This window comes from Emys orbicularis, chromosome 2 (assembly GCF_028017835.1).
Source record: "Emys orbicularis isolate rEmyOrb1 chromosome 2, rEmyOrb1.hap1, whole genome shotgun sequence".
Lineage (NCBI taxonomy): Eukaryota > Metazoa > Chordata > Testudines > Emydidae > Emys > Emys orbicularis.
The window spans coordinates 257,694,405-257,720,927 of NC_088684.1; the positions used below are offsets into that span (position 1 = coordinate 257,694,405).

At 39.4% G+C, this 26,523-nt stretch overlaps 1 protein-coding gene across 3 annotated transcripts in view; it reads right to left on the reverse strand.

Moving 5' to 3' along the window:
• RSU1 (Ras suppressor protein 1) overlaps positions 1-26,523 on the reverse strand; it is a 184,624-nt gene that overhangs the window by 18,772 nt on the left and 139,329 nt on the right. The gene's annotated exons all lie outside the window — the stretch shown is intronic.

The window sequence follows — 26,523 nt, forward strand, 5'->3', positions numbered from 1 at the left end:
CCCTGTTTCCCTCAACTTCCTGGTCTCCCCCTCCCCCCCACACTTACCTCTTCTGTCATCCTTTTCTTGTTTCTCTTATAAATTCACCACCCTCTTTCTTAGTCTCTCTCCTTTCAGATCCTTCTCTTTCCAAATGATTCCTCCTTCATCCCCCTACCCACCACTGGTTGGTCTTAACAATATTACAGGAACAACTCCTTTTGAAAAGATGCAATTGGAAAACGCTGCAAGAATAACTGTTCTCCTGGAATATTTGCCATCAGATGGATGTGGTACTCCAAACAGAGGGGCTTGGGTACAATATGTTTTAGTGTATTTCACTGCAGTTGCCTGAAATAAAAGGCAGGGATATTTTTCAAGTATATACCGATTTCTGTATTTTATACGAAATCTTTATATGGCTCCCAATAAAATCTAACCTGTGCTTAATAAGTACCGTATATACTCGTTCATAAGCCGAATTTTTTTAGTAAAAAAGGGAAGCACCAGAGAAGGGGGTCGGCTTATGAACGGGTATAGAGAGGGAGAGGTAGGACACAGCCCCTCCCCCCAACAGAGGGAGCACATAGAGGCAGCACAGCCAGCAGGAAAGAGGCGGGGCCAGAGTCTCTCCGCTTCTGGCCACGCTGCTCTCCCCCCAGCCTCCAAAGCAGCTGCAGCTCCGGGGCTGGCAGGCTGCAGCCGTGCCGCTCGGCCCCACTCCCCAGAGCAGGCTGTGGCCATGCCACCCGGCCCAGCCTGCTGGAACATGCTGCAGCCGTGCCACCTGGCCCAGCCTGCTGGAACATGCTGCGGCCGTACCGCCCCGTCTGGCCTGCTGGAGCAGGCTGTGGCCGCGTTGCCCAGCCTGCAGGAGCAGCTCAAACCAGGCCAGAGACATCTTCCCCTGGCCCTCCCCAGATAAGGTGGGAAGGGATGGGATGGGGAGAGTGTGGGGGTCCCGGGCTAGGGGTGGGGTCATGTGGGGGGTGGTCACAGGGGTTACTCCCCTGACTCCCAGCTTCCCCCTCCCCCCCAAAATATTTCCCCACCAGTTGCTGTCCCAGCCCATCAGGCGCGCTGGGACACTTTGTTTACTTAGGTTTACCTCCGTGCCTGCGGACGCTCGAGGTAAACAAACCATCTCGGCCCGCCAGCGGCTTATCCTGATGGCCCGGGAGCCAAAGTTTGCTGACCCCTGAATTATAGGGTCGGCTTATGAACAGGTTACAAAAAAATTCCATTTTTACTTATCCATCTTGGGGGATTGGGGGTCGGCTTATAAACTAACTGGCTTATGATCGAGTATATACGGTAGGTATGAAATAACAGTTATTACTGGCATCTGTCATATTTGAAATGACTGTGCAAGACTTAGTACTGGCAGCAACAGATGTTGCATAAAAGAGTGTGAAATGATGTCTTTAATAGAGTATCCTTTAAGGAAAGCAACTTCTTCACTGACAGTCATTCAGTAACACAGAAGGTAGTTTCCCTGAAGATCTTCTTCGTTCATATGGTGTACCAGAGATAATTAAAGGAGCAGGTGATTTATTCTTTTGCTACCATGTAATTGAAATTTCTAAACCTATTAATGATATTTTAAGTATCAGCAGTTATGGAACATGATTAATTCTAATAAATTGTGGTTAAAACAAAAAAAGAGTAGTGACTAAAATTATAGAAGATATTTGGTGGTTAGAGAATATTGTAAAAACCTGCAAGCGATGTACACAGCTTACCCCATTATTATGATTCGTACATGCATTGTCACTAAAAGTACCAACACCTATTTCCCTTGACTGAAAACCACTTGCAGTGTTTTACTATTGGTAACTATGAAAATCTTTGTACATAAAAAAGTTTTATACCTGTCATAATGCAGCACTGTTGATTAGTAAAGTAAGTTGTAGCTGACAAAATATATTTTGTTAAAATGAATGTGTTTAAGAGTAAAAAAAGTATGCACAAAAATTCCAAGGAATATCAATGTTTCACATATTTCTGCCACCAGATTAACTAATCCAGCAAAAAGATCCTTGATATGCCATTTACTGATTGATGAGCACACAGAGCTGAGACCCAAGCATGAAATTTTATTGCTGAAGACATTTTCATCCGCAGCCAAATCACCAGGGAAACACTTTGTCAAACAACTTCATTCTGCATGGCGACTCTGTGACAATATCGGCAACTTAAGATTTTTCTGGTTTTTTCTATTGCCTCTACCTGTCTATGCTCAGAAATATTTACAGTAGCACTGCAATTCATGCAGATGTCCATTTAACACCCAGGAATAACTGAAATAGTTCATGGTGTATTTCAACAGTAAGTTAAAAATAAATGCTCACAAGTTTTATATTTTATATAAATGATACCATATATTGTTGGCAGAGTTTAATACCAATCCCCCGTGCTATCCTAACAGCAACTGATCGGATATTTGAGCAGCTGCAGGGCTACAAACCGCTCCTTGCTTACAAGAGCTCCATCTTGGTATTAGCATTTGGTCCTGGCTGGGAGAGAGGGATGGCTGGGTCTAAGAAAAGACTACATACAACCCTTTCTGTACGTTAACACTGACAGCTAGGGAACAATTTGAGTTTCCACTGAGGCACAAATGGGTTAATGACAGAGTCTGCTATCCTTTTGTTACTCTTGGAATTATTGATAAATTTTAGTCCTGCTGATTGCCTTAAATCTTCTAATTATTTTCTGTGTTAATTTTCCTGATTTTTACTGCAGTGGCATTTGCTCTTAAAGGTGACCAACAATTCTTTCAACAAAATTCTCCCAGCAGTAGCAATATGCACTGCATGTTCTCAAAAGCTGCTTTGTTGCTCTCTTGTATGCAGTGTTATGACAGTCTGCTAATCACTTTTCCTCGATCTGTCCTTTATGATCTTTGGTTTTGTTGATCCCCACTTGGTTACCATATTCTCATTTTCTCCTATTGCCAGCAATACAATGTTCTTCACACTCGAGAAGGTATATGGCATGTGGCCAGCTTCAGTGGCTCGCGTGTCTCACAGCTGGAGTAGGACTTTTTTTCTCTTCCACCAAAATGTATGAATACAGTTTGAGATAGTAGCTACTGTGTTGGGATGACAAGCATACAATGCCTTGGCTTGCTTAGCACTAATGATCTTTCAATTCTGCTGCCTCCATGGCCCACTTACTGGAATATTGGTCATGAGGGAATGTCACTTTGCAGACCACAGAGTGTCCAAAACAGGCTAGCTCCACTAGGAATCCCTGTGGTTTGAGGAAACCAGGTTATCTGCAATGTTTTGCTTCCCAGTGTGCTGACCCTTTTCAGACCACACTATGGCATAATGCCTGTTCCTAGTATGTATAGTGCCTGAGGATCTTGACAGAATGGCGCTGATGTGTTGTGAATCCATTCCTGTCACTGTGGTGGAATTTTTGGTTTAAGCCTCGCCCCACCTGTTTCCTTGTCACTCAGCCAGACATGGGATGGAGGTGGCTGAGCTGCTGCACTTAACATATTTTTAACAGACTACAAAAGAAAGAAAATGTCTATTCTCACTAACATCCACTGTCTCCGTTTGCTCTAAATATACCACAACTATGAGTGATTATCAGTGAAGACTGGTACCAAAACCCCAAAGTTAGCTCTACTATTAATGCTAGTAGGTAATTGCACATCTTACAGAAGACATATAAATCATTCAGTAATTTCTTTGTTTGGGACATGAAAACCTTAAAAAAAGATTTAAACCCCTCCCCCCCCCCAGAATAGAGTCAGATTTTAGAGCCAGAAGGGACCACTCATTTAGTTTGAGCACTTGTATATCAGAGGCCACTACCACCACCCAGCACCCACACACTAAACCCAACAATCAAAGTATTATAGCCCCACAGAATACTAGACTATTCTATGACATAGGCAGAGAATAGTAGGGACTGAGGTGCACCAGAGATGCAGGCCTCCGAAATAGCTGGGGGCATGATTAAATGAGTTATAGCCAGATAATCCTGGCAAGTGACCAATGCCCACATGTTGCAAAGGAAAGCTGAAAACGCCCAAGATCACTGCCCATCTGACCTGGGGGAAAATTCCTTCCTGATCCCACATAAGGTGATCAGTTAGACCCTGAGCACGTGAGCAAGAACCAGCCAGACATGCACCTGAGAGAGAGAGAATATGCTTGGTGCCAACTGAGAGCCCTGGTCTAGCCCACTCAGTGTCCCTCCTCCATTCCTGATGCTTCAGAGAAAGAGATAAAAAAACTCTCCCAGAATACACTGGGAGGAAAAATCCCTTCCAATCCTGACACTGGCCAGTGGCTCACTGAGACCATGAACCATGAGCTTTATGAACATAAAACACAAACTGGAAGTGAGCCCCAGGGCTGTTGCGCCCTGTCCCATACCACAAGTAACCTTGCCATACAAATGTGCTAAAATTTGTCTCTCTCTCTCAAAACTAATTAAGTTGTTTCCCCTACAACTCGTATTGGGAGGCTGTTCCAGAACCTCACACCTCTGACGGTTAGAAACTATTGTCAAATTTGAAGCCTGAGTTCGTTCATGGCCAGATGTTCTTGCATCAACACTGTCCTTTAGCTTAAACAGTTCTTCATTCTTCCTGGTATTTACCCCCTAATGTATTTCTTAAAAGAAAGCATACCCCTTCTCAGCCTTCTTTCTGCTACATTAAGCGAGAGGAGTTCTTCCAGTCCCTGTCATAAGATAGGCCCTCCATTCCAGTGATCATCCTAGTAGCGCTTCTCTGCACCAGTTCCAGTTTAAATTCATCCTTTTTAAACATGGGCAACCAGAATTGTACACAGTATTCCAAATGAGGTCTTATCAGTGCAATGTACAATAGCATTAATACTTCTCTATCTATATTGGAAATACCTTGCCTAACACATCCTAGGATTGCATTTGCCTTTTTCAGAGCCGCATCACATTGGTGGCACATAGTCATCCTGTGATTGACCTACATATCCAAGTCTCTCTTCTCTGTCACTTCTAGGTGATAATCCCTCAGTTTGTAGCAGAAATTATGCTTTGATCCTAAGTGCCTGACCTTGCACTTTGTCCTATTGAATTTCATCCCATTTCTGTCATTCCACTCTTCAAAGTCATCCAGGTCTTCCTATATAATAGTCCAATCCTCCTCTGTACTGATGATGCCTTCCAACTTTGTATCAGCAGCAAATTTCATTAGCACATTCCTACTATTGTATCAAAGTGATTAATAAAAATATTGAATAAGATTGGCCCCAAGACCAATCCTTGAGGAGCTTCATTAGTAACCTCGCTCCAATCTGCTAACTCACCTTTCAGCACCACCCATTGCCTTCCCCCCTCTTTAACCAGTTTCTTATCCACCTGACAGTGCTTGCACTGATCCCCAGCTTCCTGAATTTAACTAATAATTTCTCATGTGGTACTGTGTCAAATGCTTCATTGAAGTCCAAGTATGTTCGATCTACTGTAATTTCTTTACCAAAAAAGGAAAGTTATTTTTTCAAAAAAGGAAATCAGGTTAGTCTGGCATGATGCACCTTTGGTAAACCCATGTTGCATTACATCCCCTTTACCGTTTACCTCTATAAACTTAATATTCTGTCACTATTGGTTCTAAATGCTTGCATACTACTGAGGTCAGACTAAAAGCCCTGAAATTGCCCAGGGCTCCCCCCCATCCTTAAAAAATAGGTACAACATTAGCTATTCTCCAGTCATAGTTCTGACTAGATAGATTAAAAATCCTTGCTACCTGACTAGCAATCTCATGAGCCAGTTTCAGTATTCTGTGATGGAAATTAAATCTGGTCCCCCAGATTTAAGTCCATTAAGCTCTTTTCAAGTTTTTATTTCACCTCAGATGTGGTGATTTCCATTTCTAGACTCTTATTTCCATCAGCTGTACTGCCTTTATGTACATGTTCCATAGTATCATCCAAGGAAGTATTCATTTAGTTTTTGGGCATACCTAAATTATCTTTAGTCTCCTTCCCAACCACACTGCATTGCAACCCAATCTCAGAATTCCCTATTCTCTTTATTTATATAACCGAAAACCCTATTATTTATTTTCCTTAGCAAGAGCGAATTTCAGCTTGACGTTTAGCAATTCTTACTTCATTCCTACAATTTTCTAATTTTCATGATGTAGCTTTCTTTGTTCGTTAACCCCCTTTTCCTCAATAACCTTTTTGAGGTGGTTATTCATCCAGCTGGGTCTAGAGCCTTTTCCCTTCTAGTTTTTTCCCCTTAATTGGGATGCAAATTTCAGGTAGTTTTTTGATAGCTCATTAGAAGAAATTCCAAGCCTCCTCCACATTTAAGTCCTTCAGCTCTTCAGTCCAGCTGACTTCTTTAACCAATTCCCTTGATTTCCCAAAGTCTGGCCTTTTGAAATAAAAAAATAATAGTTGATGACATGGTTTTGATTATCTTTCAATATAATTTAAAATCAACTTGTGATCACTCAATCCAAGGTTATTTCCTATGATCAGCTCTTCTATCATGTCTTGATTACTTTCTAAAACTATGTCCAAAACTGCATCACCTCTTGTTCGCTCAGTGAACATTTGATGAAGAAAACGGTCATCTGTCACATCCAGGAATAAGTGGGCCCTACACAAATTAGTGGTATTTATTTTCCAGTCTATATCCAGGAAATCGAAGGCTCCCATTATGACAGTTCCCAAAAGTACTTCTCTCTCTAATAATATTCAAGAGATCACTGTAACTATCCCAAGTCTGAGCTGGGATCTATAGCAGACCCCTAACACTATCTTAGTAGAACTTCTGACAAAAATGTCCCGAAGTGATTTTGACCCAAACAGATTCTTTTTGTTCATACTATCACTTCATATTTCTTTACAATTTACTGCTTCGTTGATGTACAACATTTACACCAACACTGTTACCTTTATTCCCATCTCTCCTAAACAGCACATATCCTTCAATGACTGTTTTCCAGTCATGAGTGCTATTCCACCATGTTTCTGTAATACCTACAATATGTGGTTTGACTTCCTGTACAAATTTTTCCAGTTCCTCCATTTTATTGCCCAGACTCCTTACTTTCATGTACAAGCATTTCGGTTGCTTCCCTCAGACCTCTTCCAGTTTTCTAGCTTGTGACGTTCCGTTATCCCTTACTATATCTTCAGTTAGCTGATTTTCCTGCTCCTGTGTACTGAAGTCAGGTGTGGAGATTTCACGAGTCTCTCCCAACCTTCTCATCTTAACTATTAAACTTAACGGTTATAATGGAATGCAACGAAACAGAATTTCAGTAATAAGTGGGATGGCTTTCCAGTTTAGGTTCAACCCTTGAAATTCCAGTCCCCTCAGTCTAACCAAGAGCAGCAGCTGTCAATTGCATTAATCTCACTACTATTATTCCAAAAGGCAACATATAATTACTTACAGCTAACTCAACCACAGCTGTAGTTCATTACTAATCAATATAAATAATTCCTTGATTTTTAAAAAAATATAAATCAAGTGGAAATACTGCAACATACTATGAAAGTTGAAAATTATTTTAAAGAATTTTCATCTTTATGAATAGCCTAGAATAGTTAATGTCAAAATATCTTTTGTTTAAAAAAGTCAAAGAAAACACATTAACACCATGTGTTTTTGTGTTTCAGAGTACAGCTAAATAAAGGTCATGATAATGCTTCTTTGGATCAGCCTATACAGACTCAAGAGGGAAGATGCTGCTTTACAGAATTATGCTAATATTCTTCCACTTTATTAAATTGTACCACAGCTCTTTAGAACAGGGCCAGCCGGAAGACTTTAGCTGGACCTTAGCTAATAAACCTTAGGGCACACATACTAGGTGCCAATATGTTTTTCATCTAAAATGTTTTTAAAATGAAAAGGATAGAGATTATTGATTTATTTGGATTATTCACCAACTAATAATCCTTTAAAACAACTTAATTATTGTTCAATGTACCGTTTTTTTATAATAACTAGTCTAGCATTAAGATGCATTTTAAAAGAAAAGAAAAATTAGACATAGGAGCTCCACAGCTGCAGATGACAACAATGATGAAAATCCAAAAGAAATTAACAAGCATAATTAGTGCAACACCCCCATCAAGGCAGCAGCACTGGAAGCATTAACAGAATTAAAGATTATACTTAGATGACTGCATATGTATTTTCAATCCTACATCAAACCTGTTATTTAATGCTTAATATATTGCGATTTCCAGCTGAACACCAGAAATAGTATGAAATTAGAACTCAGTACTTATTCATGAGATCAAATTTAAAGCAATTCTTTCCAAGATTACAAGGCTGATTCTCCTCTCACTAAATCTTGCATAGAACAGGAATAACTCCATTGAGGTCATGCTGGCATGAAAGGAGAATCAGGTTCTAAGTCTCAATTGTTCCCTACACAGACTCCTGGGAATATGCTTAACTGGTGCAAACTGTCATAGTATAGTGGAGCTATGATGATTTACACCAGCTGAGGATCTTGCCCTCAGACACAGAAAGGACCAGATGCTGTTAAAGGTTAGCATCAAAATTCTTATAATCTAATAAATTGGAGGGAGGGGAGAGTAGAAGATACAGCCCCTGATATCAACTAAGTGGAGAATCCTCAAGCATTCACATAATAAGAACGGCTAACAACAGTAAATGGCAAAGAAGAAACAGGGAAGCTCACAATTTCCTGATGATTCAGAAAATTAGCTGAAGCACAAATTACATTGATAAGAATATATAGTAGGTGAAGACATCAGAAAATTAGATTAAACTACTATGGAATGTCTGCAATGAGATGTAAATTCATTAAAATATATTAAACAAACTTGCCAGGCAGCACTCATGTGGACCAGCATTTGAAAACTAGTTGCAGGCCCTAAATACGAAGCACTTGAAATGGAATATCAATTATTAAAAAAGGAAGAAAAAAAACAAAACAAAAAACAGCCCCCCCTTCTCCTACCACACACACAAAACTGAAAGAAGAAACAATGAACACCTTACAGACAGAAATAGCATTAATAACTGTTTCCAATTCCCTTTTACTCCTCCCTCTGAAGGAACAGACAATGTTTCTTACCTGTAAGTGATATTTCTCCCATGGATAAATAGAACTGTAGAATTTTGGGTGTGCCAATCTAGGTGAATTGAAGCCTCTTGGCATCATCCAAATTACGAAACCATAGCATTAACACCATTTACAGGCCAGGAGGGGATAGGCTCCTGGCAGGAATTAGAGAGGTGAACAAAAGAAAAAGCCTATCCTCCCCCATTCAAATTGGTGAACAAGCAAGAAGCACTTAACAGCTCAAAGACAAATCCAGAGTACAGAGAAAACCGTCCATCTGGATGGACGATACGTTTCAGGAGTAGGGACAGTGATACAATAGACAAGCAGTGCAAAGTAATTTAGCGAATATTAACAGCTAAAAGGGCAGAATCATCACAGAAGTATCAGCTGGGGAAATATTACAGGTAACAAACAAAAAAAATCACTATTCTCCCAGTGGAAAAACTGACTGTCTTCTAAGTTGATTGGATCAAGAACTGGAGGGGATTCACTTCTCAATACACAGAAGCCATGACATTTTTGCAGAAAGCAGAGTTAGAAGAGGCTTGGGTAAATCTAGTAAAATCTGAATGAATGACTAAATTCAGTTTTACCAATCTGTACTAAAGAGGGATTAGCTTCTCTTTTTAGGAGGTAGGAGTGTTTCTGGTAAAATGAGTGCTGGCCCTAATGGACAAGGCTGACTTTGGATATTGTAGACATCATTAACACACTGTGATTCAATTGGGTAACAAGTTTTTATTGGCCTTGCCCTCCCAGAACAAAAGAACTCGCTCACCTGCCTGAAGAGGGCATGTGGGGATGTAGGGGGAGGTCAGACGAGGGCAAGATGATTTGTTGCTGCTTTGGGACCTGTGCTATGTAGTACGGGTGACTAAAGCATGTGGAAGACCAAAGCATCCAAGAGGTTTAAGTGGCCTTTGTGGACCAACAGTCTCACAGAACGGGGTGAGGATTCCTTCCTCACAATGCGTCTGTCTAGTGCCTGGCCCAGCTATTCAGGCTGAGTGCTTTGATGAGGATTCTGGCCTACACATGCTACATTTTGTACTTTCTCATGTATGCCTTTGTGGCTAACAAATATGCGTGTTTTCTCCCTATTTGCTGTTCCTATATGGTACTTGGAGTTTGTCTGACAGGAATTTTATCTTCTACCCTTTTCATCAGTTCTCTTTTTAAATCCTTCTCACCTCCTTTAAATTTGTTACATGTTTGGAATCACATTAAATGATTAATAAAAGTTTTTAAAACTTGCATTTACATCTCTGATTTTGTTTTGTTTGGAATGTAGTGTTTGAAAATAAGCATCTTTCCCACTTCCAGGAATAACTCCTTTTTAGGCCTGGCTGCCACCAGCACTTGTTGACTGTCATTAACGTCTGCAACAGAAACCGGTCATTGTCCCTCAAATTCCCTTCCTTTTAGGGGAATTCTCTAGCTTTTCTCCACCCAGAGGACTGCTCTAAAAATCCAACATTTCAAGCCAAACCTAACCTGTATGGGGACTTTTTTTTCCTGCAGGAGATCATAGAATTCTTGTATTTCAGGTTCTTATCTGGTTCTCCAAAATTCCCAGTTGGCACTTAAGAATTAAACAATTTTAATCAGAAGTCTATTCTGTGAAAGGTCTTCTCTCAGGTCCATCTCATTCATTTTTCTGGAGATGGTTTCAGTTTCCTCCTCCAAAGAGGTTATAGATTGCTGTAACTGATTTGGTCCCACAAAGACTACTTCAAGCCTCACAGCAGCCAGAGGCCAGTTATGAAATCTAGTCCATCTCCCTACCAATGTAAGAGTCCTCCCTATTGTACATTACTACATTTTGTTCTAGGTATTCCAAGTTACAGTACATCCAATCACTTCCTTTGGAAAGCTATTCCACAGTCTAATATTTTCCGGTCAGAAGTTTGTCCTGATAAACTGTCCTTTGCTAACATATCTACTTGTAGCAAGTTAAGTAATTCCTCTACCTTAATGGAGTTCACACCCTTCAGATATCTGTAGACTGTTATGACCCCCTTTGTCATTGCTTAGCCAACCTATACATATTTAGATTTTAAAAATATTTCCTCAGTAAACCAATTCTTCTAGTCCTTCTGATCATTTCTGTAACTCTGCTCTGAAGCTTCAGCTTCTGAAGCCCCCATGGTATGTCATAACATTTGAACAATTCCTCTGAAAGGAAGACATTCTTCCTGTCCGAGGAAAATTAGGTCATTAAATTGTAGGGGAAGGGGCCAGATTTGCAAGCGCTTCCCTCAAATCAAGGGAGAAAGTGGAAAGGGCTGATTTTTTGTTTTGATACACAGATGCTTACAATAAAAGGTAGCCTTTCCAGCAAATTATTTTATATATAATATTTACAAAACCATATTCTTTTTACACCAGCAAATAATTTAATAAAAATATTAAGAAAAGATATTTCCTGACCTCTAGCCTTGTGGAATACATATTTTATATCATATTTAGCAAACATTTGGTCATGTGTTCTTTATTGTTTCTTACAGTGACTGTAACAAAGGCACTTTACAATATTTAAAAACAAAAGAAATCAAAACAACTCCCAACCAATATTTCATAGTTAATAAAAATGGGTGAAGAAATATTTGACTTTATACAATGCAAGAGAATATGAAGATGCATTTTTTGTCAAGAGAATACTTCTTTAACTGAAAACCTAATTATGATAGACAGTCCTACTACAATCACAATTAAACATTTCTAGCAAAAGTTTAAATCTGAATTTGCTTTATGCCAATGTTCTACTCTATACAGGATCTACATATCTGTATCTATTTCTTAAATAACTGTTCAATAGTGAAATACCAAAGAATAATTATAATGAAATAAGGATAAGCCTATATTTATTATATAATGCTTGTTTGTTGAAAACAAACAAAAAAACCCTTCATCAACTAGCAAATTCAGATTAGACCTTTTATTATTTTATTAAGTCAAGTACAATCACTAGACTAAATGAAGACTTCATCATTTTAATAAAACTGAAATATCTAAACCATGCTCTGTCAAAAACGCAATTGTTATTGGATGATAGCACTCTCCGATAAAAATGGTCTCGTGTATGGCATAACTACACAGAGCTGCAATCTGAGGTATGAGGAGTACTGGGAACTAATCCCACAATCCCCAACAGTCTGAATCAAAGGAGATACATCTGGACAATGTCGGCTAAACACATAAATATGGTGACTCACTGAGAGGATAATAAGATATCATCTTTTATTGAATAGGGAAGCGTGATGATGGATACCCTTAAGGATGATGGATATGCTTCAGCTAGAGTGAGAATTTCTGCTAGACATATGAATATCTGAGATAGGTTTGAAAAATATTTACAGCTTTCAGATGCAGCTCAAATAGTATATCAAAGGCATTTCACTATATCATTTAACCCAGGCAAAGGTAAGAAAACACTTCTATTTGTCGTCTTTTAAAATAAAAATCCAGTTATCCAAAACGTATTTTTTCTATTCTCTGACATTAGAATTCTGAAGCAATATATTCATCAATGGTCTTCTGTCTTTTTGCCTCACTACTCTGCTCCTTCCCTAAAAAGCATGATCACGTTTTACAAATGGTTTGGATTCTATAATATACTTTCTACAGAGACACACAGAATAATATATGAACCAGGAAAGTAAAAAACCATTGTCACACAAGTCTGGATAAAACTCAATACTTAGATTCAGAATTCCTGCTTTTAAAGTCAAGAACCGCAAATCACATCAAAATGTTACTCTACAGGTCTGAGGTAAACAACTTGGAGATATATTTGTCACTGAACTGAAGTTAGGTTTCATATAGGGGAGCTGTTTTGAGTCATAAGCAGCCAAGATGAAGTTAGGAAGAAGGAAAATAATATTTGCTCCAAGTGTTAGTTTATATATGTTGGAAAGGGAAGGCGGCATGAAGGGAAGGCAAGAGGCTCCCTAAAAAAAGCACAGAAACGATCAAAGCAGGAATGTTTTATCAAGTACAACACATTAGGGGAGAATATTCTAAAGGAACACTGAAGCAAAAACCAATGCAGGACTCAATATACCAAATTAAGCATCAATCCTGCAAATATTTATGCACATGATTAACTTTTACACTGTAAGTAGTCCCACAATGCATAAAGTTTAAACAATGGAGGAAAAAAGTATTTACTGTTCTCCCCCTCCATATTGTAAAGAAAGCTGAACAGACTTTCTTCAAACTTTGAGCATACACCACTCAATCCAAATATGGAAATTTTTAGCCTTGATGACTGTTTTGAAAAATTATGGGATTATAACTACAGTGGACTCTACAAATATGACTAATGTTAACAACCAATCTTAACTCTCTACAATCTCTACCGGTGTGACCTCTTTTATAGGCAAAACTAGTTTTCTAAACTGCAATTTCATTTCTCGTAGAACGGATCCATGGACTGAAATGGATCCATGGACTGAATTTTTCTGTCAAACTCCAATTCAGCTGAATGAAGGAGAGTTGCCTCTTATATTTTTGGTGAAACTAAAAGCTTTCCAAGTCTCAATCTCCCCCACTGGATTGCTCAACATACTACCCTTTACTTGAGGATAGATCTAGTCCTTTGTTTTGAAATAAAAAGTTACTCCCCACATCACTTTCTAGATATGACTTCTTCCCCCTTTAAACACATATATTACTCCTGAGTAATCAGGAAGGCATTAAACTAAGATCAAAAGGGGAGGGTAAAAAAGGGAAGGTATGAGCACTCAGCACAGAATCAAGATGTTGAGAACAAAATTAATCAACGAACCAAAGGATACAAAGAGAAGAAATTCTTTAACTGTCTATATACTATAATCCTAGGAGCCTTGGTAACAAATAAGAATTGGTCATTTAGGAGTACAAATTCAATCTAGTTGGTATTACTGAAACCTGGTGGGATGATTTGCACAACTAGAATGTCAAAAATCAATGGTTATAAACCATTTGGGAAGGACTGAGTGGGCAAAAGGGGAGAGGGAGTGGCACTATGTCCCAAAAACAAAAACAAAAAAACCCATTTCCTCTTTCAGAGTCACTGATAACTCAGAAGAAAATGATCTTGAATGCTTATGGGTCAATGTCCTAACAGATAAAGCACAAGATGGCGTATTAGCTGGTGTTTGCCACAGACCACCAAATCACACCAGGGAATAAGATGACCACTCCCCCTCACTACTATCTATCTATAACAGTGGTGGGAAACCTGCGGCCTGTCAGGGTAATCCGCTGGCGGGCCGTGAGAGTGTTTACATTGACTGTCCACAGGCACAGCTGCCCGCAGCTCCTAGTGGCCAGCACATCCCCGCACCGCTTCCTGCAGCTCCCATTGGTCGGGAACAGCGAACCACAGCCACTGGGAGCTGCGGACGGTCAATGTAAACAAGCAAACTGTCTCGCGGCCCGCCAACGGATTACCCTGATGAGTTGTGTGTGGCCTGCAGGCTGCCTACCACAGATCTATAATGTGCAGAACAAAAAGCTGTGAGCTCAAGGGAGACTTCAATTTAAGTGGCAAAGGGTGAGGTCTCATGCCATCAGTATTAAAACACCCTTAGCATTTCTAAACATTATAGATGACAATTTCCTAACTCAAAAAGTGTTGCAGCTAACACAGGGGAATTCTTTAGTAGACAGTGTTTTAACAGATAAAGAGGAACTGATCGCAGAATCAAAAATTAATGGTAGCTTACGTACACGTGATCATAAACTTGATAACATTTATAATGTGCAAAAACATAATATAGGCCAGACCAGTAAAATAAATAAATAAAATAAATAAATATCATACACACATGTGTATATACAGTCACACGCATACACATATACATACACAGTTCTTTAATAAGGCCAATTTCACAAAGCTGAAAACAATTATGGGCCAAATCACCTGGAAGGAAGAATTTACTCAGAAAAATGTGAAGGATAATTGGGAATCTTTTAAGAACACCTTACTAGATGCTCAAAAAAGCTGCAGTCCCACAATGAGAAAGAAGACCATACTAGTTTAAAAAAAAAAAAAAAAAGAAAAAGAAAAAATAAAGAACCTGGTTTAGAGGGAACTGAAGGCATGTATTATATATATATATATATATATATATATATAAAAAAAACAAATGGAAGAATGGGGACATTGATAGTAATGAATATAAATCAGAAGTTAGGAATTGTAGAAAATTGATAAGGCAAAGAAAGGGACACAGGGAGAAATCTATGGCCAGTAAACTTAGGGACAATAAGAAGAGGTGTTTTAAAATATATTAGGAACAAAGAGAATCCTGATAATGATGTATAAACAGGGACATCTTGAGTAGGAGTAGACATATTTCACTTCTATAATTGGCACCACTGTAACTACTGCTGGAATACGGTGTCCAGTTCTGGTGCCCACAATACAAACATGATATTGATAAACTGGAGAGGGTTCAGAGAAGAAGCACAAAAATGATTAGAGGATTAAAAAATATGCTTTATAGTGATAGACTCAAAGAGCTCAATCTATTTAGCTTAACAAAGCAAAGGTTAGGAGGTGACTTGATTACAGTTTATAAGTATCTACATGTGGAACAAATATTTAATAATGGGCTCTCCAGTCTAGCAGACAAAGGTGTAACAAGATCAAATGTCTGGAAGCCTGACAAACTCAGAAAGGATATAAGGCCTAAATTTATAACAGTGAGAGTAATTAACTGGAACAATTTACCAAGAATCTTGGTGGATTCTTGCTCACTGACAATTTTTAAATCAAGATTGGATGTTATTCCAAAAGATGTTGTCTAGGAATTATTTTGGAGAAGTTCTATAGTTGTGTTACACAGGAGGTCACAGTACATAATCAAATGCTCCCATAATTGAGCCCCATAATTTTGAAAGATTCCTCGATCGACTGAATTATCTGGAAAATAGAATCATTTGATTCATGACGGTCAAAGAAAACATTCTCTACTAATCAGAATGGTTTAGCTAAAAGCTATTGTCCATATCACTTGCCAGGGGTGAAAATGTATTTCTAAGTAGTTAAAAGGGTTCCAACAAAAACAACAACAACAAAACTTAAAAGGGAAACTGCTTGAGGTAGAGATCAGTTTTTTAGGTTGCATGCAATGTAGGTGTAATCTGCAGATCATTTTATCTCTTGACATGAAAATAAGCATCAGCAAATAAAATGAGAGACTCTCAGCTTGCTGAACCGTCCCTCTAAAGAGAAAAAAAACATGAGAAAGGAGATCTAGAAAATTAGAAAATAAGGACATATTACAGATGGCTGATTACATGAGTAGATCATGAGCATCAAAGGAGCAGGAAATAGGAGCAGGGAGGTGCCCAAAGACTGCAGCCAGAAAGCATAGGTTTCATCGCACAAGTGCGGAGACCTGAATCCATGAAAGTTATCCATATAAATACAAAAGCAACAGTTAGAGAGCTATAATAGTAAATTAAAAAACAAACACACAAACAAACAAACAAGAGCTTTGGAAGGATTATAAACTCTCAAGCTTTGGGGCACATAAGTCAACATTTAACTATCAGGGGTTAGAATGAAACTTTCCCCAGGGGGGCAGGTTTTCCTATAACCTATTTCTTCCTTTTAAGCAGCTGGTACTGGCCACTGTCAGAGACAGGGCACTGGGTCAGATAGACCACTGGTCCAATCACCATGTAATTTTTATGTAGCTAAGCTCTTGCTCAGACCTTATAAAAGTATTCCCTAGGGCAGTAGTTCTCAAACTTTTGTACTGGTGACCCCTTTCACATAGCAAGCCTCTGAGTGCAACCCCTCTTATAAATTAAAAACACTTTTAAATATATTTAACACTATTATAAATGTTGGAGGCAAAGCGGGTTTTGGGGTGGAGGCTTTCAGCTCGCAACCCTCCCTGTAATAACCTTGTGACCCCCTGAGGGATCCTGACCCCCAGTTTGAGAACCCCTGCCCTAGGGTTATTTATAAGGGGTAAGAAAGAGGAATAATGTTTTAGCCAGAAACTCCAAGTGATTAAACCCAAGAAGTTAACACTGACCCATGTTCCATTTGAGAAACTTCAAGCACTTGAGATAAAGAACCACCATGGAAACCCACCGTGTCAGGTTTACTATATGTAGAAGCAGGGGCGGCTCTAGGCACCAGCAAAGCAAGCACATGCTTGGGGCAGCCCATTTGCAGGGGCGCCAGGGATCCACCCCACAGCATGGGAGCTGAGAACCAACAAGGGGCCCTGGGAGCTGAAGTTCCTTGGTTAGCTCCCTGCCTATAGAGCCAGCCCTGGAGCGGGGAAAGAACTACATTTCCCAGCATTCCCTTGGCCACTACCAACAGGAAAGAGGGGGAGGGAGGGAGGGAGCTGAGACCTCATGCTGCAGTGAATGGAGACCTGCACTGTGAGTAGGGATTCCATATTTTAACATTCAAAAAATAGGACGCTCCACGGGGAGGGAGGGTAGCCCTACCCTGCCACCATCCAATCCCTCCGACTGCCCCCCACAGAAACCTCAACCCATCCAACCCCCCTGTCCCCTGATCGCCCCTTCCCGGGACCCCTGCCCCAACTGCCCCCCAGGATCCCACCCCCAATTAAGCCCCACTGGTCCTTGTCCCCAACTGCCCCCTCCTGAGACCCCCACCAACTTCCCTCCTAGGACCCCACCCCCTACCTGTCCCCTGACAAACCCCTGGGACTCCCATGCCTATCCAACTGCTGTCTGTCCCCTGACTGCCCCCTCCAAACCCCTGACCCATCTAACCCCCCCTTCTCCCTGCCCCTGACTGCCCCCCCAAACCTCCACCCCATCCAACCCCCCCGCTCCCTGTCCCTTGACTGCCCCCCCCCGAACCCCCTAACCCTTCTCCAACCCCCCAGCCCCCTTATCGTGCCACTCAGACCAGCGTGTCTGGCTTTGCGCAGCACCAGACACGCTGCTACATACATGCTGCCGTGCTCCCCTGCAGGGCCACAGCGCCCCCCGCAGCACCTGCCTTCCAGATTTGAACACCTCAAAATTCAGGAGTGCTCAAGCTCAGTTTGGGCGGCTGTTACTTCATTTCTCCGAAATCAAATATACTGATCCACTGTAACTTGCTGTAGAAAAAGTAGGATAAAATTGAGCAAGAAATGCTTCCCAGTGGTTATTAGGACTGGAATTGCTATTTTCAACAGCCATTGCCTTTTTTTTTTTTATGTTTGTTTAAAAGGAAGACAGTGATATTGCATTGGCAAATTCCCCATAGAAAGAAAGAGTGGAACAAAAGAATAATAAAGGCACCTCAACTTTGCCTCATTTATGTAGGACAGTCTTCTAATATGCATCCAGATATCCTCCAATCACACAAGCTGAAAATTGTTCCACTTTACTGCAGTTCTGTAACCATATGGGAACCAATCCTGTCTGTGTTCTGTGCACATCTAAAATCCCTGCTGAATGACCTGCCCTGGGAGTGAGTTACCAGTGACCCGGGGCTGCGGCAGAAGGAGGGTGCAGGTTGGGTGGGGGTGAGCCCAGGGCTGGGGCGGCAGGGGGGTGCGGCGAGGAGCCCAGGGCTGGGACAGGGGGCAGCCAAAATTTTTTTTGCTTGGGGTGGCAAAAAACCTAGAGCCGGCCCTGTGTAGAAGAATCCTTTGCGCCTTTGGACAACCAACCTTTCACCTTAGCCCATAAAGGGCTAATGGTTAGACTATATGCTGGTCTTTGTATACTTCTCTGGCTGTTTTTACTGTCACAGGGAAGGTGAAGAACTCTCCCCGGAAGAAGAACCACCTGACAAACTACTGTATGTTAGTCCATGCTGATGGATATTCAGTTGGTGAGCAGAACTTGTAAACTTTCTCCCTTCACGAAGTGGTGAATTAGTCCTATTGCGAAAACAAGCCAATTCATTTAAGATCTGATAGAAAATGGACAGGAATAGCCATGATTATTCCTTTCCTGACCCAGAGAACCAGTGCAAAATAAAATATTTTATACTCAAAAGTTTGTACAGCATCTTTAAATATGCTTGACCTAACAAATACATAACTAGAGTGAAGGAAAAGAAAGCATTTTAACTGATAAATAGCAAATGGCTAATCAAGGCAATGATAAAAGATTTAGGTTAAAAGAAAAATCTGGAAATCAATAGAAATGAAGCGACTACCAAAAAACTACTGCGCTCAGCTACATCTAAAAACTGGAGGAACAATGTGATTTTTTACAGGCCACAATAGCATTTTACACCAATGTACAATTTACTATAAAAATAAAAAGTAAAGTGTGAATAATTTTTATTTGATTTTGATACATTTATTTTAGCCAACTTTACTGAAGAATTTTTTCATACATTATATGTTCAAATTTTTACATCTGAAAAGTCATTTGCTTACTACAAAAATCCCTGAAAGATAACCCACATCCTACAAATGGTAATAAACAATTCAACCTCTGAGATACTGAACAAAAATATATTCCTAAGTGCATTTACAAGAACTTGATCTTCAGCCTCAAGTCTAACAAACCACCTAACTCTGACACAGTGGCAAACAATAGAGAGCTCACCACCTCTTATTGCTTAATAGTTTAATAGTATTTTATTTACAAAAGTACATTATAACTTAATACCTCCATTTATTTATTTTGGGAACTTCGCATCTAGAGATTATTCTTAGCAATAGCAAGTGCAAATTTACTGTATTTAAATATACAACTTCAAATACTCATTCTTCAGGCCTGTATTTTATACCTTACTTGAGCATAAGCAGATAAATTCTCAGTGTCACTACTGCTGAGTTTTCCTGCTATTTTTATTTTCTACTGACAGAATATTCAAAGCTGACAAATGTTGTAGAACAGACATAGTTATTAAAAGCTTCAATTTACAGCAAATAGTGACAGTTTGCTTTTGCTGCTCATAAACTAAAATCTAGGAGGTGTAAATACACAGGGAAGGTGGCAGCAAAACACTTCGATAGTTCTTTAAGCCATTCTGCTAAGTAATGTTGATAAAGAGTAACACTCTCTCTCATGTGTATCCAACAACATAATGGCTTATTCTTATCCCAGATCTTTTAAAATATAGTTTACATAAAAACACACAAAAAAACAAAAACAAAAATAACCACACACTCCAACAGCTACCATAAACCTAAGTGAATGGAAACCTAAGTGTACAAAAAGGGTACAGGATATGTGTACTAGAGATAAAAATCGACATTTAATTTGATGTAGCTCTTAAAATTTTTGCCTTTGCAGCAGAACACTAATATTTATTTTATTCACCCAGTAGTGTTGCTTTATAACATAATATGATTTATTTGCTTCTACCTTCTCACTCTTGGTATTCTTTAGTCATTATAAATATTATGCATCCGCCAAAACAGAGATAAAAATAAACGCAGCATTGATTATTGAAGTTATTCAACAAAAAAGGTTGAAATTAACCTTTGCAATCATCATACCGAATGGTTTTATTTTAAATCACTTTTCTGCGAAGTGCAAGAGTCGTTTCAGGACCTGTTTGTGCAAACATGAGCTGACCCTCTGATTATTGGCCTAGGCCAACATAGTACTCTCTGTTTTGGGACTGCTAACATTCCCAATGTTAAGTGCAAAAGAACCCATTTTTGTTATTAGATGTCTAATTCCTAGTTTTGAATGCAGCATCTGGGTTCAGTTACTGGTTGGGACAGTCTATTCTTTTATGATCACCACTTTTACAAAATTATGATAAATCTTGTGCAAAGTATGTCTTGTAAGGTATCACTGGAAAAGTCATAATCGGTTGACCATTGCTGTCCTGTTGAAATGTATGTATCATCACTGTATATAAGAAGTTTTGAGATTTTGCTATATGTTTGTTACTGAAAAAAGTATGGGTCTGGGAAACGCTCACAGACTAGCTCAACAGTGGCAACAAAGGGGTGACCAACACCCACCCAGGTGTTAAGCGACCATCACCGGCCATTCACCACCAGGGAAGTTGTAAACAAGAGATTTACCATTCACATGAAAGACAGTTGTTTGAGCACCTACATCACGGGGCTGCCTAACTCCCATAACACAGCAAGGCTCTTTCTAGCACCTGGAGGAGAGTATAAACTAAGGAACAAAGACATCACCATTTCATGTCTCCTTCCCCACCTACAATGTAGGCAACAAGATTATTTGGAAGACAAAAACATTTGAACTAGGGGGAGTGGAAAAGCTTTCCAGTTAGCACAGAGTGCTGTACGTTTTTGGGTATGAGAAACTGGATTATTTCAAATTTGACTTAGCCTAATAACATTTAGGAATTAGACTGAGATTTTCTCTTTTATTTCTTTTTGTAACCAACTCTGACCTATGATTATACCATTTACAATCACTTAAAACCTATCTTTCTTTAGTTAATAAACTTATTGTAATGTTTTATCTAAGCCAGTGTGTTTTTGATTGAAGTTTGGGAATCGACTCAGGTTACTAAGGCTGGTGCATATTCATATGCTTTAATTATACCATCAATGAGCTTACTCTGATCAAGGGGGTCTCGAGCAGTAGAAAACGTACATTTCTGGGGTGCAAAGCTGGGGGAATTTGTGGGTGTCTCCCTATATACTGTTCATGAGTGGCTGTGAGAGCCATCATGTAACTTTGGGTGTGCCTTCACATGCTAATGGCTGTGTAAGTGCAAAGCCCAAAGGGGCTGCTTGTCACTAGCGGAGCAGTGTAAGAGGTATCCTGGGCTAGAGAGTTAAGGGAGCACAGCAATTCCACAGTCCAGGTTGTACCCCAGGGCTTGTCACACTAGTATTAAGTTAAAGGGAGAGGCAAGAGGGTGGAATGGATGGTAAAGAAAAACAAGTGGTCAAACATGATTGGCAGCAAAGGTGCAGAACACAAAACAGAAAGAGTCACAGGAAAAAAGGCAGAGAAAGTTCTCCTACCAGAAAGTGCACCTGATCGGTGACAGACAAGTAATGGTACACCTAGAAAAGTGGATTCTGACATCAACAAGGAAATATTTTTATGGCAAGTCTGCCTGTTAATCTCTTTGCTACCTCCACCCACCCCCAACACTATGCCATCTCACATATAGAAGAAAACAGGAATTAAAAAGATTTGTCTGTTATTCTGGGATACGCAAGGATCAACTTCAGACCTTCCTCTGCCATATTCACCAGTGTAACCATCCTATTTAAAGAGCAGGAGAGCAGTAAGATGAATTGGACAGGGGGAAGAAAAAACTGACCATCACAAACTGAATTACTGACATAGCTTGTCCCTTCTGTACATCACTCCTCTTTCCCCATTCCTCCTCATCCAGCAACATTATGCACATATTGCCAAGCAATAACAAGGAGGTGGGCTCACCTCTGCAGAATCACTTAAGGTATGCCTACATTGACCATGGCTGGCCCAGGTCAGCTGACTTTGGGCTGGAGGACTATAAAATTGCAGTGTAGACTCCAGGGGAGTCTGAACGTCTACACTACTATTTTTAGCCCAACAGCTGGAGCCCTGTGAACCTGAATCAGCTGACCCTGGCTCTGAGACTCAGTGCTGCGGGTTTTTTAATCACAGTGTAGACATAACCTTAAAGCACACATCTGCCAAAGGAACATAAGCAGGAGAAAGAAGATTCAACTTGTAGCACGAGAGGGTAGTATGATGAGACTGCCAGGTAACTGCATTACAGAGATCTTCAATTAAGGTTTCAGACTCCCTACAACAGACACACTCAAACAGAATGTCATAAAATATTCTGGTGAGGCCAGCCAATGAGAGGTAGAAGTCTTGGAAGGATTCTCAAACATCCATTGGCCATAATGAAGACAAAGTTTGAAACACATGAATGTCTTTGTTCTATCCTAACAACAATGTAAAACTAACATTCAGCAAATGTAGCTGCTTGTCAATGGAGGAATCTGGGTTATTATTAATTATTCATATCACAATAGCATCCTGAATTAAGAACCAGGGCCTATTGCACTAGGCACAGTATTGACAAATGACACATAAGACAGTTGCTCTCCCAGACAGCTTATAGTTTAGGTATGGAAAAGGCTAATCACAGATTGGTTAACATGAATGGAGGGAAGGTGTTAAACCTGGCACCAAGTCAGGGGGTAAGTACTTTCTCTCATCAGGAAACTGAAACAGGAACAAATAGCGTCCAAATCTTGCCACTTCCTCCACAACATTTCTAAAATCTGACCTTTCCTCTGTCCAGACAGCAAAATCCCTCATCGGCCCTTATCTCCTGCCTTGATTACAGCAACTCCTCTTTGACAAACACATCACTCCCTGCCTGTCCATACAAAATGCAGCTGCCAAGATCGTATTCCTTGCCCCTAGATCTGATTAGGTCACCTCCATTAGCTCTTCCTCCTCAACTGTTTTAAGATCAAGTTTCTAGTCATCTCCTTCCACATCCTGTAAAGCTTTATCCCTGCCTATTTACCCAACCTTCTCTCTCTTCACAGTGCCCTTTTCCTTCCATTCCATCAGTGGCACCAGCTCTATTGTCCCATTTACCTGCTGCCTATAGCAGTGGTCTCCAAAGTGGGGTGCGCAAGAGGATCCTTGGGGGTGCGCAGCAGGAGGAGCGCTTTTTTTTTTTTGGCTTCGGCAAAAATGGTAGAGCCGGGGGTGCATGCTTAAATTTTTTACTGATAGGGGTGCGTGATCAAAAAAGTTTGGAGACCACTGGCCTATAGAACAGTCTCTGTATATATTTCCACACTGGCCAGTGCATAGATGGCCCTTTCTTCAGCTAGTATGCTAGGCTATTACCCTCTGATCATTTAAATCCTTCTTCAAAATCCACTTATTCTGCAAAGTTTATATGAAGCTAACCAGATAATAATCACTAGGTAGAAAGACAGTTGGGAAGAGTTTCTCTCTTCTTTGCCATTTTTGTCATTCAGACTGACTTCTTAGGAACAGGAACTTTATTTTAGATTTGGAGACTGCCTAGCAAATTACAGATACTACCACAATCTAAATAATAAATAATCAAAACAGCAATAAAAACAACGTATTTCAGGCGTTGTCTTTAAAGAGTTCACATTCCAAAAGGTTCAGCCAATTAATAGAAAAATCAACGTAGCCAGTAATTGCTTTTAGAGTTCGTTGGTTCACCCCTTTTAAAATTATGGTTATATTCCCACTGACTGAGTAAAGAACCATGTGACAGGGCTCATTTGCATGATCTTAGAACACAAAAACACAAACTAAAATGATCTGCATGACATGTTATAGTCTGATTTTTAAGGCCTACATCATGGCTTTTTAAACTAATATGCCAATGTCAAAAATAAGTATCTTTCAATGCACGAGCAGGTTGGTTTTTGGGTTGTTTTTATTTTAAACAAATAAAACTGTCTTTTTAGTAATAACACCTTCTGAATTTCTTGCACCACTTAGTCAACAAAATTAGCAATCAGTAGAAACCAAAAAGCGAGACGGATGGTTTAGTTTCTGTCAGTAACACATTTCAGAGGTCTGTAACAAATAGCAGCATCAAATGAATAAATAATAGTCAAAGTCTAAAAGCCTCCCTCCCTCGCAGTGTGAAAATATGTAAATGTTACATAGCTGCACTCTCCAAACTGGCTCTCCTTTCATTCCTTGGAGATTTTTGTGTCAGTATAACAAGCTAAAAACAAAATATGAATGACAAGTGCACGGACGTAGCTGATTGAGAACACAGAATCCAACAGTAACCATATTAATCTCTTCTCTCAAAGAGGATGTGAGAGTTCCAGGCAGAAATATTGATTTTGACCTAGTCTACTGCAAGTGGATTGATAATCAGTGTTCAAAATCTATGCTGGAGTGTTTTCTTCCAAAATGGCAACCTTTAGTATTTTCCTTTTGCTTATTAGGACACCTAGACTTTTTCACTTAAACCACTAACTTGATTAAAATTCTGTGCTACTTTCTATAAGGTTTGATAGTCTTCTGACAAACACTTGGTTTGTGAACAACAATACATATAACTGAAGACCGACTTAGAAATGATGCCCATGACAATATGTTGGCTCAGATTTTATTGTTTTTAAATGAACTTAAAAACCGCCATTTGTCAGTCTTGCTTAAACAACAAATTCTGGCTTTTATACACCAGTATTCGTAATTCTGTTCATTTTTGCTATCCTTCTTAACGTTACAGGAACTCCATCAAATTGAAATTAGCCAATTTCAATAATAAATTTAATTAAAAATAGTTTTAAGTACTATGGCTGACCGGGTCTTTCTGCCAGATTTTGTGGTTTTTCTCTCTCCCGTTAGACCAAAACAAAGAACAGGAGAAACTTGGACCAACTCAGTGCTGCCAAATGAATAAAGAAAACACACCAATAATCACCTCTATTCTATTCCAGTTACTGGTAGCAATCTGGATTGAGTGATTTAAACCAAAGTGGTTTTAATCATGATTTAAATTGGGAAGCGGGAAACCTTGATTTAAATAATCAATGTTAATCTTGTTTTGCATTTGTACTTTTGAGCTATGTTCCTGATGAAAGTCTGATTCTCACTGGCTGGTAACAGTTAAAACATGTAGATTTACAACTAAATTTGGTACTTCTTTTTGCTCAGCAGGAGGATACACTATATCTATTTAAATAATTATATAGCTTTAACATACATTTATTCAGATTCTTAATTTTAACTTTATGTTAGAAAATGGTGAATGATGTATTTCTTATTTATTAGATTAATTGTTTTCTTTGTGATTAGTGTCAAGCTGCACTTGGATAGAAATTAGAATGTAATTAAAAATGCACAGGGACAGCATTTTAATTGCATTTATTAAAAGTCCCTTACATGTGCTGGATACACAAGAAATTTTTTTTTAAATCAAAACACGTTTTGCATTTAAAACTGATTTATTTAATCTGTAGTTAGTGAGTTTAACTGCTTGTATCTAATCACCACTTCCTTCAACATTTCAGAACTAGAAGACTTCTCACACCTCATTTTCATTGATAGATTGAAAGAGGAAAACAAGCTTCCCGGCTTTTTGAACTGGTTTCTCATCAATGAGTGAACTAATAATTGAACTGAACTAGAAAAATAAACTGAAAAAATATTTTCACTATATCTGCAGAAAAGGCTGCTGCTGACAAAAGCTTGTTAATCACTGTGACAAACTCTGTTGCGTAGCCAGTGACTTCCACTAGTTCAGTGGCTTAACTTTCAAACGTTGGCAGCAAACATGTACTGCCTAATTATTTTAAAATTTAATTTAAATTATTTTAACAGATTATAGTAAATTTAAGGTTTAACATAGGTTGTCATAATTTTAGAAAAAAATATATTTAAATAAACTATCCAATTTTTTAATTAAAAAAAATATTGATTTTCATCCACCCTGGTAAGAACAGAAGACAGAATGTTTTCACATAGAAGTGTGATTTTTGAAGTTGACAGTATCCTTTGACCAATGAGCCTGTGTGGTCTGACACCCACCTCAGCTTTGCATACGCTAGCCCTCATTGCAT